We start from the raw sequence: 13,932 nt of genomic DNA on the forward strand, positions 1-13,932 counted from the left end.
ATTGTTGTTTTTTGGAAAAACTGGGAGTAGTGACTGCTGAGCTCCTTTCAATCAATGAACAATTATTAACACCTCCTATGGGCTAGATGCTGTAATAAGACTTCCAGTATACAAAAAAGATGCAAAAGATGATGATCTCTAGTCCTCAAGAAAGCCACAATCTAATGGGAAATCTCATGGAAAATAGGAGAGGTACTACACACTTAGATAATATTAAATGAAAAAGTAAGGAAAGACTCTGAAGACTCTTGGTATGTGAGTTTTACCAATTCATGAGAATATTTTAGAAAAGACAATTAAAGAGGTGCTTAGCATGGATCTAAAACTCATCAGTGATTACTGAGTGTTATGAGTTTGGAATGGGTAAATGAATACATTCATAAATAAACACAGGGAAACTAGGAATAACTAAATAAATGAACACAGGTAACAGCACTGAGCTGGGGAATAGCTGGATAACAGATAAACGAATAACAACCAGGGAAAACAGCTTGGATTCACAGTGGGTTCTTATTTGTCAACCTAGGTATCTAAGTAAGGAAAGACAAGGAAGGAGTAGGGTAACTGTGATATTTAATAATTAATTGGGATTGGTCAGGATGGGTTATAGGTAAACTGACTCTAAGATCTATGGATCTCCATCCAGGAGTATAGGGATGGAAAAAATCTACTCTACTGGTAAAATCTAGTCTACTGTAAAATCTTACAGCAGACTGCTTAATAGCAAGGTCTGGCTGGGAGGAGGGGATCTCACATAAAGTCCAAAGCTTGTCACAGGAGACTTGAAAACACAGCAAAATAATCCAAAGATAGGAGAGGGAGAAGGGATGGTCTCTGTGTCCACCACAAAGCCACAACCCACTTCTCTACCTTCCTCCTTCACTGGGATGCTTGACTGAAGATGTTAATCCAAAATCCAGGGAAACAGATTTACGGATGGCCTGTCTCACCAATTCCACCATTAGAACTTCAGACTTCAGGTCTTCAGTGCCAGATTCAAACTATCACTCTCTCCTCTCTCAAGATTCTGGAATCTCCCTTGCCACTCAGTCTGCCTGCAAGCTAATCTAAATCCTATATTCCTATAACAAGAGCTAGCATGCCTTCATCAAGAACAGGTCATGCCAAGGTAATCTTGTTTTCCTTTTCAGTCAATATTACCAAACACACAGATAAGGGGACTATTTTGAATATAGTTTATATTTTAGCAGAAATGTTGATAAGGTACATCATACTATTCCTGTAAAGCAGACAGATTCAGATGACATGATTCAAAATAATTTAGAGGGCTAGACTTGAGTGTTCGTTAATGGTCGAGTGTCATTGTGTCAGGAGGTCGTCCATCAAAAACTCTAGCCATCTGTGCTAAGCCTTGTACTTTTAGCACTTTTATCAGAGCCTTGGATATAGGAATATATGTCATATTCACAAAATTTTCATATGACATTGGACTGGGAGGGTTAGCTAACACAGTGGGGATAGAGGATCCAAAACAATTTTGACAGACAAGAACAGTAGAGTGATTGTAATCAGATGGAATATAATAGAGATATATGTAAATTCTTACACTTAAATATATGAATACATTTTATAAGTATATAATGGATGAAGCATGGTTAAATAGCAGATTTTCTGGAGAAGATCTGGATTGCTAGTGCACGGTGAGTTCAGTGAGCATTAGCAGGATTGTAGTGGGAGAGGCAGAACTTCTAGTGATAGTGAGGGGATCATTCCACTCTTGTCTGTTCTTTTCATTCCTCATCTAGAATATTGCGTTCAGTCTCAGATGTCAGAATTTAAGGTGGACGTTTACCAGAGTGCTCAGGCTGGTGAGTGGATTTATAGCTACAAGGATCAATTGTTACCAGTGGGCATATTTAGTCTTGAGAAGAGAAGACTCAGATGTATACAATAGCTGTGGTGAAGTACTTGAAGGACTTTCAAATGGAAAGATCAAATTTGTTTTATTTATCCCCCAAGAAAGAAAAGGAAACAATGGGTAAAAGGTGAAAAGAGGCAAATTTGGGGTTGATATCAGGAAAAATGTCCTACCATTTAGAATTGTGTGAAGTGGGGTAGGCTACTGAGAGGTTGTGGATTTCCCCTCCTTGGAGGACTTCACGGAAAGGTTGGATGATCACATATTGTATATCCGAGAGTGGGGATTTCATTCCTAAATGAGCTAGCTCATAGAGTTGCTGAGGTCCTCTTTTAAGTCTCAATTCTTCGTTTCCATTTGAAGCAGCCAGTCAAAAGAATTTATGATTCCAGCAGGATGCAGGACTAGAGTCTGATGGGAACAGGCCATTCAATTCTTTTGCCTAATCTTATAGATAACATGCATTTCCCCCAGCTTGTAGTTTTGAACCCAAGAAGGAGAAAAACATTCATATTTGCATAGTGGCATTTATTTTCATGAGTCTGTGTGAAGAATAAGTCTGGAGAGAAAAATCAGCTATAAATCTCATAAGATGAAAAGGTTCTTTCTCTGCATTTAAGAATCTGAAGATACTTCCCATTCCAATTATATTTCCTGCTAATGGCTTTTCAAAGGACCACTTCAGTCAAATGTAATGTTTTTAGAATGGTGGCAGAGGATCCTGCTAAAAAATAACTGGGTGCTGAGGAAAGTGGGAGTCGTTAGCTTGGGGAATTAATATTCAACATTACTGATTCAATTCAGTCTAGATTTTTCCCTTTGACTTTTGCTTCACATATTCTAGTGTTGTCACACTAAGGGATAATGGGAAAAAATGGAAAATTTGGATTGAAATCATGTTAGGAATGAACTCTCCATTACATAGATAGCAGTTTAGGCACTATGATTATGGAATCAGATGATCTTCATAGATCAATAGATCAAATCTATTATAATTAATTTTCACAGAGATAAATATTAAGTCCTGTATTTGGTTTTAAAGGATCATCTGCATATTGGAGGATGATAATGTTATGGTTTGACAATATTTTGTGTCAAAAAATGGGGAGTTTTAGTGGAGTGCTAGTTAAGTGTAATTCAACCATGAGACATGGCAGCCCAAGAAAGATAATACCACATATGGAATGCAATGATAATGTCCAGAACAAGATGAAAAAGTTTTAATAAACTCTTTTCTAGGCAGTTCATATATGAAGAATTTCTGGACCCTGAGTTTTAAGAAGGACATTTGATGAACAAGAGAAGTTAGAGTTGGGTAACATGGTTATGAGAGTACTGAAAATTATGGTATATAAAAACTACCAGAGAAATGTAGGGATAAGTTATAAAAAAGAAGACTTAAGGAACTGGGATGGACATGATAACTGTATTCAAATATTTGAAAGGTCCTCATGAAGAAGTGGGATTAAGTACATTTTTAGTTGACTCTAGACACCCAAATTAGAAGCAATACAAAGAAGTTGTAGAAGGCAGGTTTAAACATAGTATAATAGAAAACTTCACAGAATCATAGAACTTACATTGGAAGGAATCTTGGAATATATTTCTTCTAACCTAAGACTAAATTAGAATGTATTCAAATCATCCAACCTTTACGTGAAAAGACTGATTCCTCTCCTTGGAGACATTCTGAGTTAGTCCAAGTTAGTCCATTCCATCTCTTAAAAGTTCTAGTTGTTTAGAAATGTTTCCTTACAGAAGGTACAAATTTGCCTCTATACATTTTCCTTTTCTTTTTAGTTCTACTCACTGAGACAAAAAAGAACATATCTGATTCATCTTTATGATCCTTCAAACGTTTAAAAATAATTTTCATATTCTTTCTAAAATTTCCTTTTCTGAGAAAAAGCATCCCTTATATTTCATGTCATGGTTGTGCGTTGTATAAAATAGAATTATGTAATTTTTATATATGATGCAATCCTATTATATACCTTTTATGTAAAAATATAATCCTATATATAAGCCTCAAAGTTGTATTAAACTTTATTGTTTTAAAAGAACTTATGTCATTATTGAAGACAATTCCCAGTCATACATGTTCTTTTTTCCTTTCTCAAGCTCATGATTCATTTTGGTATCTTGACTTTTGACTTTTCCTTTTACATAAATAATTATCAACATATAGACCTGCATATATAATCATATATACATATGAACATATATTTATATAGTATGTACACATGTGTGTATATAATAATATGACTATAATTATAACTATATGAATCTACATATAGATGGACAGGTAGATGGACAGGTAGATGGACAGGTAGATGGATAGAGAGAGAGAGAGAGAGAGAGAGAGAGAGAGAGAGAGAGAGAGAGAGACAGATAGATCCCTAGAATTGAGCATTAGAACGCAAATGTGACTTAACCAGGATAGAAGCTATCATACTAAAACTCTCATGTTCTAGACATAATGTTTCCCTTCATGTAGACTAGGATCATATTACCTTTTTATGGTTTTCATGTCCTGATGTAGACATATATTGACCATGTAGTCTACAAATCTCCAGCATTAGAGCAGGAACCTTTGTTTGTAACTTCTTCCCTCATCTTGGATTTAGGCAGCTGACTTTCTGAATTTAAGTGTAAAACTTTATCTATAATGTAGAACCTACATTAAATTTCATCTTAGACTTAACTAATTGTTCTAACTTTTCAAAATGATTCTGGATCCTTATTTGCAGATTTTATGTGAATGCCTTCTGTCTCATTTCAAATCCATCAACAAAATTGTTGAATCACACTAGATCAAAGTGAGATCTCTGAGGTATTCATCTAGAGATTTTTTTCCAATGGTTGACACCAATCCATTAATGATTACTTCTACAGGACTAGAACTTTACTTCTGAATTTCCTTAATTGCTTAATCATCTACCTCAGCACTATCAATTAATTGCCCTGTTGGTTACATTTGGCCCACAACATTGGATATGGTCTGAATTGAAGTTCCTAACTGATTTTAATGTATATATTAATAAAAAAGAATATGTAAATATATTCGGTTTTCTAAGTCAATATGCATACTCCAGAGAACCTTATATATATATGCTTGTGATCCCCATTTCCATTTGAGTTTGGTACCAATGATCTAGTTCACATGTCTCTATCTTTTCCAAAAACATGAGAAACAATCAGTCAATAAGCATTAATGAAGTACTTACTATGTAACAGGTGCTGTCCCAACACAGTGGACCAAATGAAGGCAAAGAGATAATTCTTGCCTTCAAGAACACCACATTCGAAAGGAGGATAAACAGTGATTTAGATATTTGGTTTCCAAAGTATTTCCCCAATTCAGCAGTTTATTTTTTAGTTTTTACTCTCCTTCCCATTCATTTCCAAAACTACAGTTATAATCTACGAGTATAGGATAATTTGTATACTTTAAAGTCTTTGTGTTTGGTAGCACTGTATTCATCACTTTGTTTGGAGATCACTATACATGAATTCTGTGTATGCTTCGAATCCTACTCAGTTTCCTTAGACAATTCCAGATCTCTCTCTCTCTCTCTCTCTCTCTCTCTCTCTCTCTCTCTCTCTCTCTCTCTCTCTCTCTCCCTCATAAACACACACACACACACACACACATACATACAAATTTGTCCTTTCTCAACCCACCTAGGTGGACTGATTCTTATTTTTTTTATTATGCATGAGTAATTGATCTGATCATCAACACATGCATCTGATTTTGAGTGTGGAACTATTTCTGACATTGCACTTGCAGATCTAGCTTATCTGGTTTTCTTAGCTCTTTTGTCTAACAAAAAATAACCATGTGGGGTTCTTTGATATCCCAGAAGTAATGAAAAATAATGAATAGACAAATATTTATTTTTAAATGAGTCCCAAGGTCATCTATTTCAGAGATGCTAAACATGTCAGGTACATCCCACTCCCAGCTCCATATAGCCAGAAACCCTCTCCATTGCTACCCAAACAGGATTAAAATTTCATTTGAAAAAAATAATGTAACAAAAGATTGATTATTTTACATTTTAAGAACTGTCAGTATTCAGCCCTCAGGGATTCTTATATATATATTAGTGCCCCCCATCTTCTACTTTAATTTGACACCATTGATCTAATCTAACCCATATCTTGACAGAAATACCTTTTATACCATTTCCAGTAAGTAGTCAACCAGCTTCCAGTATGTGCTAGATCCAAATCTACCTAGCTTGTGAGAACTTGTGAGAATTCATTAAATTTTCAGTGTAAGCAATTACAATTTAGAAATTCAGAATGACTGTAAATGAGGGAATGATTTATCATTTTATTGATCTAGATTTATTTTATAAAGTGTTACTTCCAGTTGAACATAATGTTCATACTCCCTCCCCTCCTCTCCTCACCAAGAGAACCTGGTTATTAAATGTTTATCAGAACACTTGTATGCAGCTTCTATTTGTACACTAGTGAGAGGAAATTCAATAGTTGTCAAAGCAGCCCAGGGCTCTGTACAACTCTAATTATTATCACATAGAATCCCAAAGCTACTGGTTTTGAGGGAACATCTGGAGCTCAGAGTCAAGAAGAAACAAATAAATTGATTAGATTTCAGTTGAAGATTTAACTTCTGCATCTGGACTGCTTTCCTTTGCTTCTGTGTTTGGACATGGTAAGAATATGCTAACTTCCCATTAAAAGAATTTAAGGAAGAAAAAATCATCATGTCATGAAAAAAGGAAGACTAGCCCACTTTAAATAAATTGAGTCCTGAGCAAGAGTCCCCAGTAACAATTCTGAGTTTGTAAAACAAGTACAATAACATCATTTTGCAACAACAATTAGCTGTAAAAATTAGCCAAGTGAGCTACAAAAGGCCAAAGGATGACTTAAAGCCAATGTAGAAGAGGAATAGAATTTTAAATGATATTTTGAGTATCCTATGTTTTCATTTCTACCAATATTATGTCAATCTTCTAAATACCCAAGATCCAAGTTTTGTTTTTGTCCTAAAAGACCATGTAAAAGGAATAGATAAACACATTTCTCTTCTCTGGGCTCTTAGGGAGAAGCAAATGTTACATGAAGGTATAGAAGTATTTCAAAGAGGAAGCAACAAAGAAAAAGTACGCCAAGAGATAAGGAGGAATCCTAACCTGTCTATAAGTGTTGTTCCAGCAGGCGACAAAATAGCATTCTTTTACACAATTTTCTCTCTTCAAGTAAAAGGTCTGTTTTTTGTTCCAAGTTCTTAAATAAGGACCTGACTTCTTAAAGATGAGAATCCCATCAATGGAGATACTCAGAGGCCCTGGGATGCTATGGAAGGGTTTCATCTTTCATGATGTCTTAGAATGGGTACTTTTCAAAAGATCTCTTCTTATTCTTCAACTCAGCATCCCAATGATGTACATATATAGGGCAGCACTTGCACTCCATAAGAGCCCTAGATTTTTTTCTCAAGAGATTACTAAAGATTTAACCTTCCTATGTATACCTGTACTTTCCTGTATCATAATTCTACTTCTAGTCCTTAATTAAGTAAACTGAATGCCCTTTTATCAATTACTGGCAAGTCATTTGTGTCTTTTTAAAATAAAAATCCAACTACTCATTGGCTGAGAAAAACAGCTTTGTCATGTCATCCATTTGCTTTCTCTGCTTCACCTTCCTAGTTACAGTTAATGAGCACCAAGGACCATTTGCTTGACACCAGATTACTAGGAGGACATACCTATTAAATACCCCCACTCGTCCTGCTGTGCTCAGGATTTTCTGCTGTTTTGAAAAGCATTACCTTTCATGTTCTAGCATAGTGAAGTTGGGCACTGAGCCTGGCTGTCTAAGTCATGATTCTGAAGTTATTATCTAGTGCCCTGAGGCAAGAGTGGCTGGCAGCCACTGATTCCCTGTACCTGTATGGAGACTTCAGGTATAAGTAATTGGTTTTCTTGATGCCTGATCCCATCCTTAATGAGTACACACCATGCTGGGTTTTGCTCACTCTCCACTCTCCACTGCTTTGGTTCAATTCAGTGGGAGAGTGTGCTAACTTCCAATGAACTTGATCAACCATCTAAGTCATAGATGATGTGACAGAGAGGAGACTGGAACAGACCAAATCCTTTGGAGGGAAGGTGACTGCTCATCTCATGAGGTGATGGATACTCAGCCAAACTAAAGTCCTTAAATTGGGAACTAGTATAGTTTTCCTAGACGTGTCAAAACACTTTTTAGCCATAGACTCACAAGTTCTATTTTTCCCCCTAAAGAACCTTATACCTGTACATTTTTTAAACTAGTATATATGTTTAAACAATGGATTTGCTAAAGAGCTGAACCAAGCATTTCAGCCATAGTTCTTAAGGACTGAGATAGATCACAAAAGGTCATTTTGCCCATCTTCCTATAGCTTCTTCCTATATCACTTGTTAGGATTTTATTTCATCCTAATTGCTTTAAAATGCACACATCGGGGAATAGAATTTTTAAGCACTTATGTTGTACTAAATGCTTCACAAATATCTAATTTGCCCCTCTCAACAACCCAGGAAGATAGATGCTATTATTATGCCCATTTTTAAAATCGAGGAAACTGAGGCAAGCAGAAGTTCATTGACTTCTCAGGATTATATAATTAGTATAAGTAAAATCATATTTGAACTCAAGTCCTTCTAACTCCGGTTCAGTACCTACCTACCTACTGATAGAAAGATATTATGGCTTAATGAATAGACTGTCTATAAGTCAGAAAGACTTGTGTTCACATTCTAATTCAGACATCTACTCACTGTGTGAGTTCATGGACACTATATTAATCCTTATATACCCCAGAAAAGTGTCTAATTGCAGTTCTGATTTAGCAGAAGGTGTTACCCATAGTAATGAATCAATACATCAATCAGTCAATTAATTACCAATAATCTAGTACATATTATCTGCCAAGCAATGGGCGAGGCATTGAGGCTTCAAAGGAATACTTCCACTAAGGAATTTATAATGGAGAAGATAGTGTAAAGATTAGATGAGAGTGCATGAAAACACACACACACACACACACACACACACACACACACACACACACACAAGATAAAAGCNACACACACACACACACACACACACACACACACACACACACACACACACCAGATAAAAGCCATCTAAAAGAAGAAATCAATAGGATCTGCCAAGGGCCAAGGAAATCCCTCATTCAGAAGTTACTTTTTTATGTTTAATTCAGTCATTTTCAGTCATGTCTGACTCTTCATGACCCCATTTGACACTTGCTTGCAGAGATACTGGAGTGGTTTGCTAAATGCTACTCCAACTTATTTTACAAGTAAGGAACTAAGTGACTTGTTGAGGGTATTAATTCTTAAAGGAAGGAGGGCTGTGAGCTTCTTGACAGTAAGGGGTGCTTTATGCTTATCTTTGTTTCTCCAGTGCTCAGCACAGTGCCTGGAACATAGTAGGTATTTAATAAATGCTTATTCAATAACCTACTCCAAGAGATCAAGATGAGGAGAAAGAGTATTCTAGGTATGCGGAATGGCCGGTCCAAAGGCATGGGACTTTGACTGTTGAGTGTGAGGAACATCAAGACAAATCTGGTTGGATAAGAACCATCAAACTGTCCTACAGATCTGTCCTGAAGTTTTGCTTTTTTTCTTTCTCTTTTTCTATTGGATGGCTTATAAGTGAAGAAGAGTTTTTATACAATAAAACTTTATTTAAAAAATGTAAAAGCCATTCTTAGCTTATAAACCATCCAGAAATAGGGGCTGATTCATTTGGACTGCAGCAGTTTGGGGTAAGTTGGGAGTAGTTCATAGACTCTTGGGCTGGATTATTGTGTTTATATTAGACTGAAGAGGCCCAAATTGTTAAGAGTTTTAAACTGAGAAGTCTATATTTGATGGTAGGAATGATGAGGGAGTGATTGGAGTTTATTGGATGGAGGAATGAGACCGAGCTGAGCTTTCAGGAAAAAAATTACTTTGGCAGCTGTGGAGAAGGTGGCTTAGAGTGGGGAGGGGAGTGGTTTAGAAAGATCAATTAGGAGGCCATTGTGGGAGTCCAGCTGCGAGGTGCTGAAAGCTTAAACTAGGGTCTATGTGGAAGATGTAGAGATATAGAAGGCGAGATTGGGCCATCGATTTTAAGTGGGAAGAAGAGAGAATGGGGAATTGAGGATGACACCGAGTTTTAAAATCGAAGTGACTGGGTCGGTCGGTCGGTGATGCTCGATGATAATAGAGAAATGCATAAGAGGGAGGGATTAGTTTGAAGGAAAAGATAATGTGTTTTCATCTGGATGTGTTTCATTTGAGATGCCTATGGGAAAACCAGTTCAAAAATGTCCAAAAGGCAATCAGAGATGTGCAACTGGCTTTAGTGTTACACTAGGAAGGCATCTTCAAAGATAATTAAGCCCACTGGAGTTGCATAGGTCAACAATCACTTTTTTTGTAAAAAGCATATATTAAGCATCCGTTATGACAAGCAAGAGAGTAGATGAGTGGGGAGGGAGAGTAGTGCCAGACACTGTGTTAAATGCTTTACAGATATACCATTTTGATCCTCACACTAACTCTGGGAGATTTTTACAATTTTTCACCATTTTTAGTCATGTCTGACTCTCCATGATGCCATGTGGGATTTCTTTTTTTAACCTGTCTTAGAATCAATACCATGGCTTACATTTGAACCCAGGTCCTCTAGTCTCTAGGCCTGCCATTTACCATTTCTTGGCAAGGATCCTGGAGTGGTTTGTTATTTCCTTCTCTAATTCATTTTACAGATACAGCCCACAGAGTTAAGTGACTTGCTCAGAGTCATATAGCTGGTAAATGTCTGAAGCCATATTTGAACTCACAAAGATGAGTCTTTCTGACTCCAGCACTCTATCCATTGTGCCAATTTGCTTCTCCACCCTGGGAGTTAGGTGTTCACAATATCCTCCTTTTACAGTTTAAGAAACTGAGGTTGATGGAGATTAAGTGATTTGTCCAGAATCAGATAATTTTAAAATATTTTAATAACAAACTCCACATAAATTTTCCAGCTATAATATTCAAATTAGCTCCCTCCCTTCTTCCCTCCCCCCTCCTGGAACTGGCAAGCAATTCAATCTAGGTTATTTATGTATTATTATGCAAAACATTCCAGAATTGGGCTGGATTTGAACTTAGGTCTTGACTCTAGGACCTATCTAAGGAAAAAAAGAGGTATAAGACAGTGCTTTTGAGTCCACTGGAGGCTAGGAAGCACACCACAGAATATTATACAGTCAAGGAGCAAGAAATGGAAGACAGCTGGAAGGGAATCAAAAGAGCATTATCAGTAAAACTCAGAAAGAATCTCTAAGAGACAAGGGTGGTCACTAGTGTCAAAAACTGTAAAGAAGCCAAGAAATGCAAAAGCAAAAAGACCAAACATAATGCATAGGTGCTAAGTTTGGAGGAAACCATTGCAGGATATGGAATGAAAAAGAAGAAGAAAAATTCTTCCTTTCTTCTGACCTAGCTTTACTTTGTGTGTGTCCAGGGAAGCTGCTGCTTTCTAACTATTATCCCCTATGGATTTTCACCAGCATGCTTAAGCAGAGGCAGTCAAAGATAGTGATTCTTTTCCCAGACCACTCAGTTCAGTGCAGCTTGAGGGTGATGCCACTGGTTACAACTGAGCAATTGGTGTCATAAGCATTTCCGAAACTTTTGGCTTTCTCCCTCTTCTATAGGATGAAGAAGTGGTCGAATGCCTTTTGGGCTGCGTATTTCCCCGAAGATTACAAAAAAAGATTTTGTAGATTCCTAGCAGAGGACACTGTGGACTCTTGTCAACAAAGTTGACTGTTCAACAAGCAAGGTTTCTGGATCCTTTTTGTTTATGAAATATTCTTTCTCAGGGAAGGTAGGATATGTAGTGAATAGAGTGCTAGGTCTGGGGTCAGGAAGTTCTAAGTTCAAATCTTCCCTCACAGACTTACTAGTTGAATGATCTGGGGCAAATTATTTAATTCCTATTTGCCTCAGTTTCCCCATCTATAAAATGGAGAAAAATAATTGCATCTATCTCCTAGAGTTGTTGTAGAGATCAAATGATATGTAATATGTATAAAACATGATAACTGCAATATAAATGTTAGCTATTCTTATTGTCTGAGAAGCATGACAGAAGAGTGATGGGTCATATTCCTTTGAAATGGTATCCTATCATGCATTCTTCTTCAGAGGCACATCTTAAGGAGAAAATTAGGAAAAATCTTTTAAATGATACAGGAAACTAAGTCCATATCTATTCCAAATTTCCCTATTTTTTTGAGGGTACAAACATCCTTCTAGTTATCTAGGCTCACTCCCTTGGAGTTGTCTTTTATTATTTTCTCCCCTTATTCCCTGGACATCCAAATCAGTTGTCAAATCCTGTCATGTGCTGTCTCTCAAAACTGTCCTTTTCATTCGTTGAAACTTCATCCTGATTCATGGCCTCATGACTTAATTTTATTAACTCCTTAATTAATCTTCCTGCTTTTTGCTTTTTCCTTCAATTAGTGTCCAAATTTTTTCATATTTGTTTCAAAATTTATCATTTGTATCTTTTTTATCTGATTAGTGTTGTATTAATGTAACTATTACATTAGCCAATCCAATAGGTATAAGGTGGTACCTCAGTGTTGTTTTAATTTGCTAATTAAATCTATCTAATAAATAATGATTTAGAACATTTTTTTTCATAAGACTAAAGATAGTTTTAATTTCTCTTTCTGTAAATTGCATGTTTATATCCTTTGACCATTTGCCACTTTGGTTATACTTTGTATTTTTGTCAATTTGACTCAGTTCTCTCCATATATATGCTCCAATTGTCTGCCCTCTCCTCTTTGACTGTATCATCATCACTTTAGTTATACTCACCAAGTTACAGTCCTGTGCTTGCTTTTCCATTTTAGCAAGTTGGCACAGTGGATAGAGTATTGGGTCTTGGGTCAAGAACACCAGAGTTCAAACAGAGCCTTCTTTCCTTGAATCCAAAATGAACCTTCTATCCCCTATACTGCAACATGGAAAATGGCAGGGTGGAATTCCTGCAAGATACAGGGTCAAGCCTCACCCAGAATTCCCGGGGACCCCCTGGAGAACTCTGGGTGAGGGGACAGTTTGAAAGCCGTTGGTCAGTTGATTCCTGGGGGTTGAAGTGAGCAGCTGCAAAGAAGAACCAAAATAGCTTTTTCTCCAAATGGCCTCCAAAGCAATCCCAAAATTGGGAACAGCAAGCAGAGTGACCTGCTCACTGTCACTGCTCACTGCTTTCAAACTGTCCCCTCACCCAGAGTTCTCTGGGGGAGGGATGGTTCCCTGGAATTCTGGGTGTGGCTTGACCCTGTATCTTGCAGGAATTCCACCCTGCCATTTTCTATGTTGCACTACCCCCCCTTTTTCCTTTTCAGTCTTTTTTGTGGTCATCAAAATACTTAATGAAAGACCATAACATTCCCCTGCTTATACACTTTCTATCTTCCTGATTTCTTTAGCATTAATTATAGATTCTGTGGCCTGATCTTCCTACCTGTCCAGACCTATTTTATCTAACTCTAATCATATGTTCTTGTTCCAGCCAAACTAACCTCCCAAATGCTCCCTGAAATCCACATTCTATCCCATACCTCAGGCATTCACACAAGCCCTATCAGATTGCCTGAGGTGCCTTCCCTTTTCATCTGTGCCTTTCAGAATCTGTATCTTCCTTCCAGGCTCAGCTCCAGGGCCAAACTCTATGAAGCTTTCCCTGATCCCCACTTGATGCCAGTGCTCCCTCCCTTTTTAAGCCACTTTGTATTATACTAATTGTGTATCACCCAGGATGATAGCAGTTCCCTGAGGACAGGAATTTTGTGTGTGTTTGTATGTTTGTGTGTGTGTGTTTGCATCTCCAGCACAGTGTTTTGCACATGATTGACATTTAAATATTTTTTTAAGTTTAATTGAACATAATTTTTTTTCCTCTGTGTAGTTCTCCTTTTCTTAATTCCTTCCTCC

Source organism: Gracilinanus agilis, chromosome 1 (genome assembly GCF_016433145.1).
Source record: "Gracilinanus agilis isolate LMUSP501 chromosome 1, AgileGrace, whole genome shotgun sequence".
Classification (NCBI taxonomy): Eukaryota; Metazoa; Chordata; class Mammalia; order Didelphimorphia; family Didelphidae; genus Gracilinanus; species Gracilinanus agilis.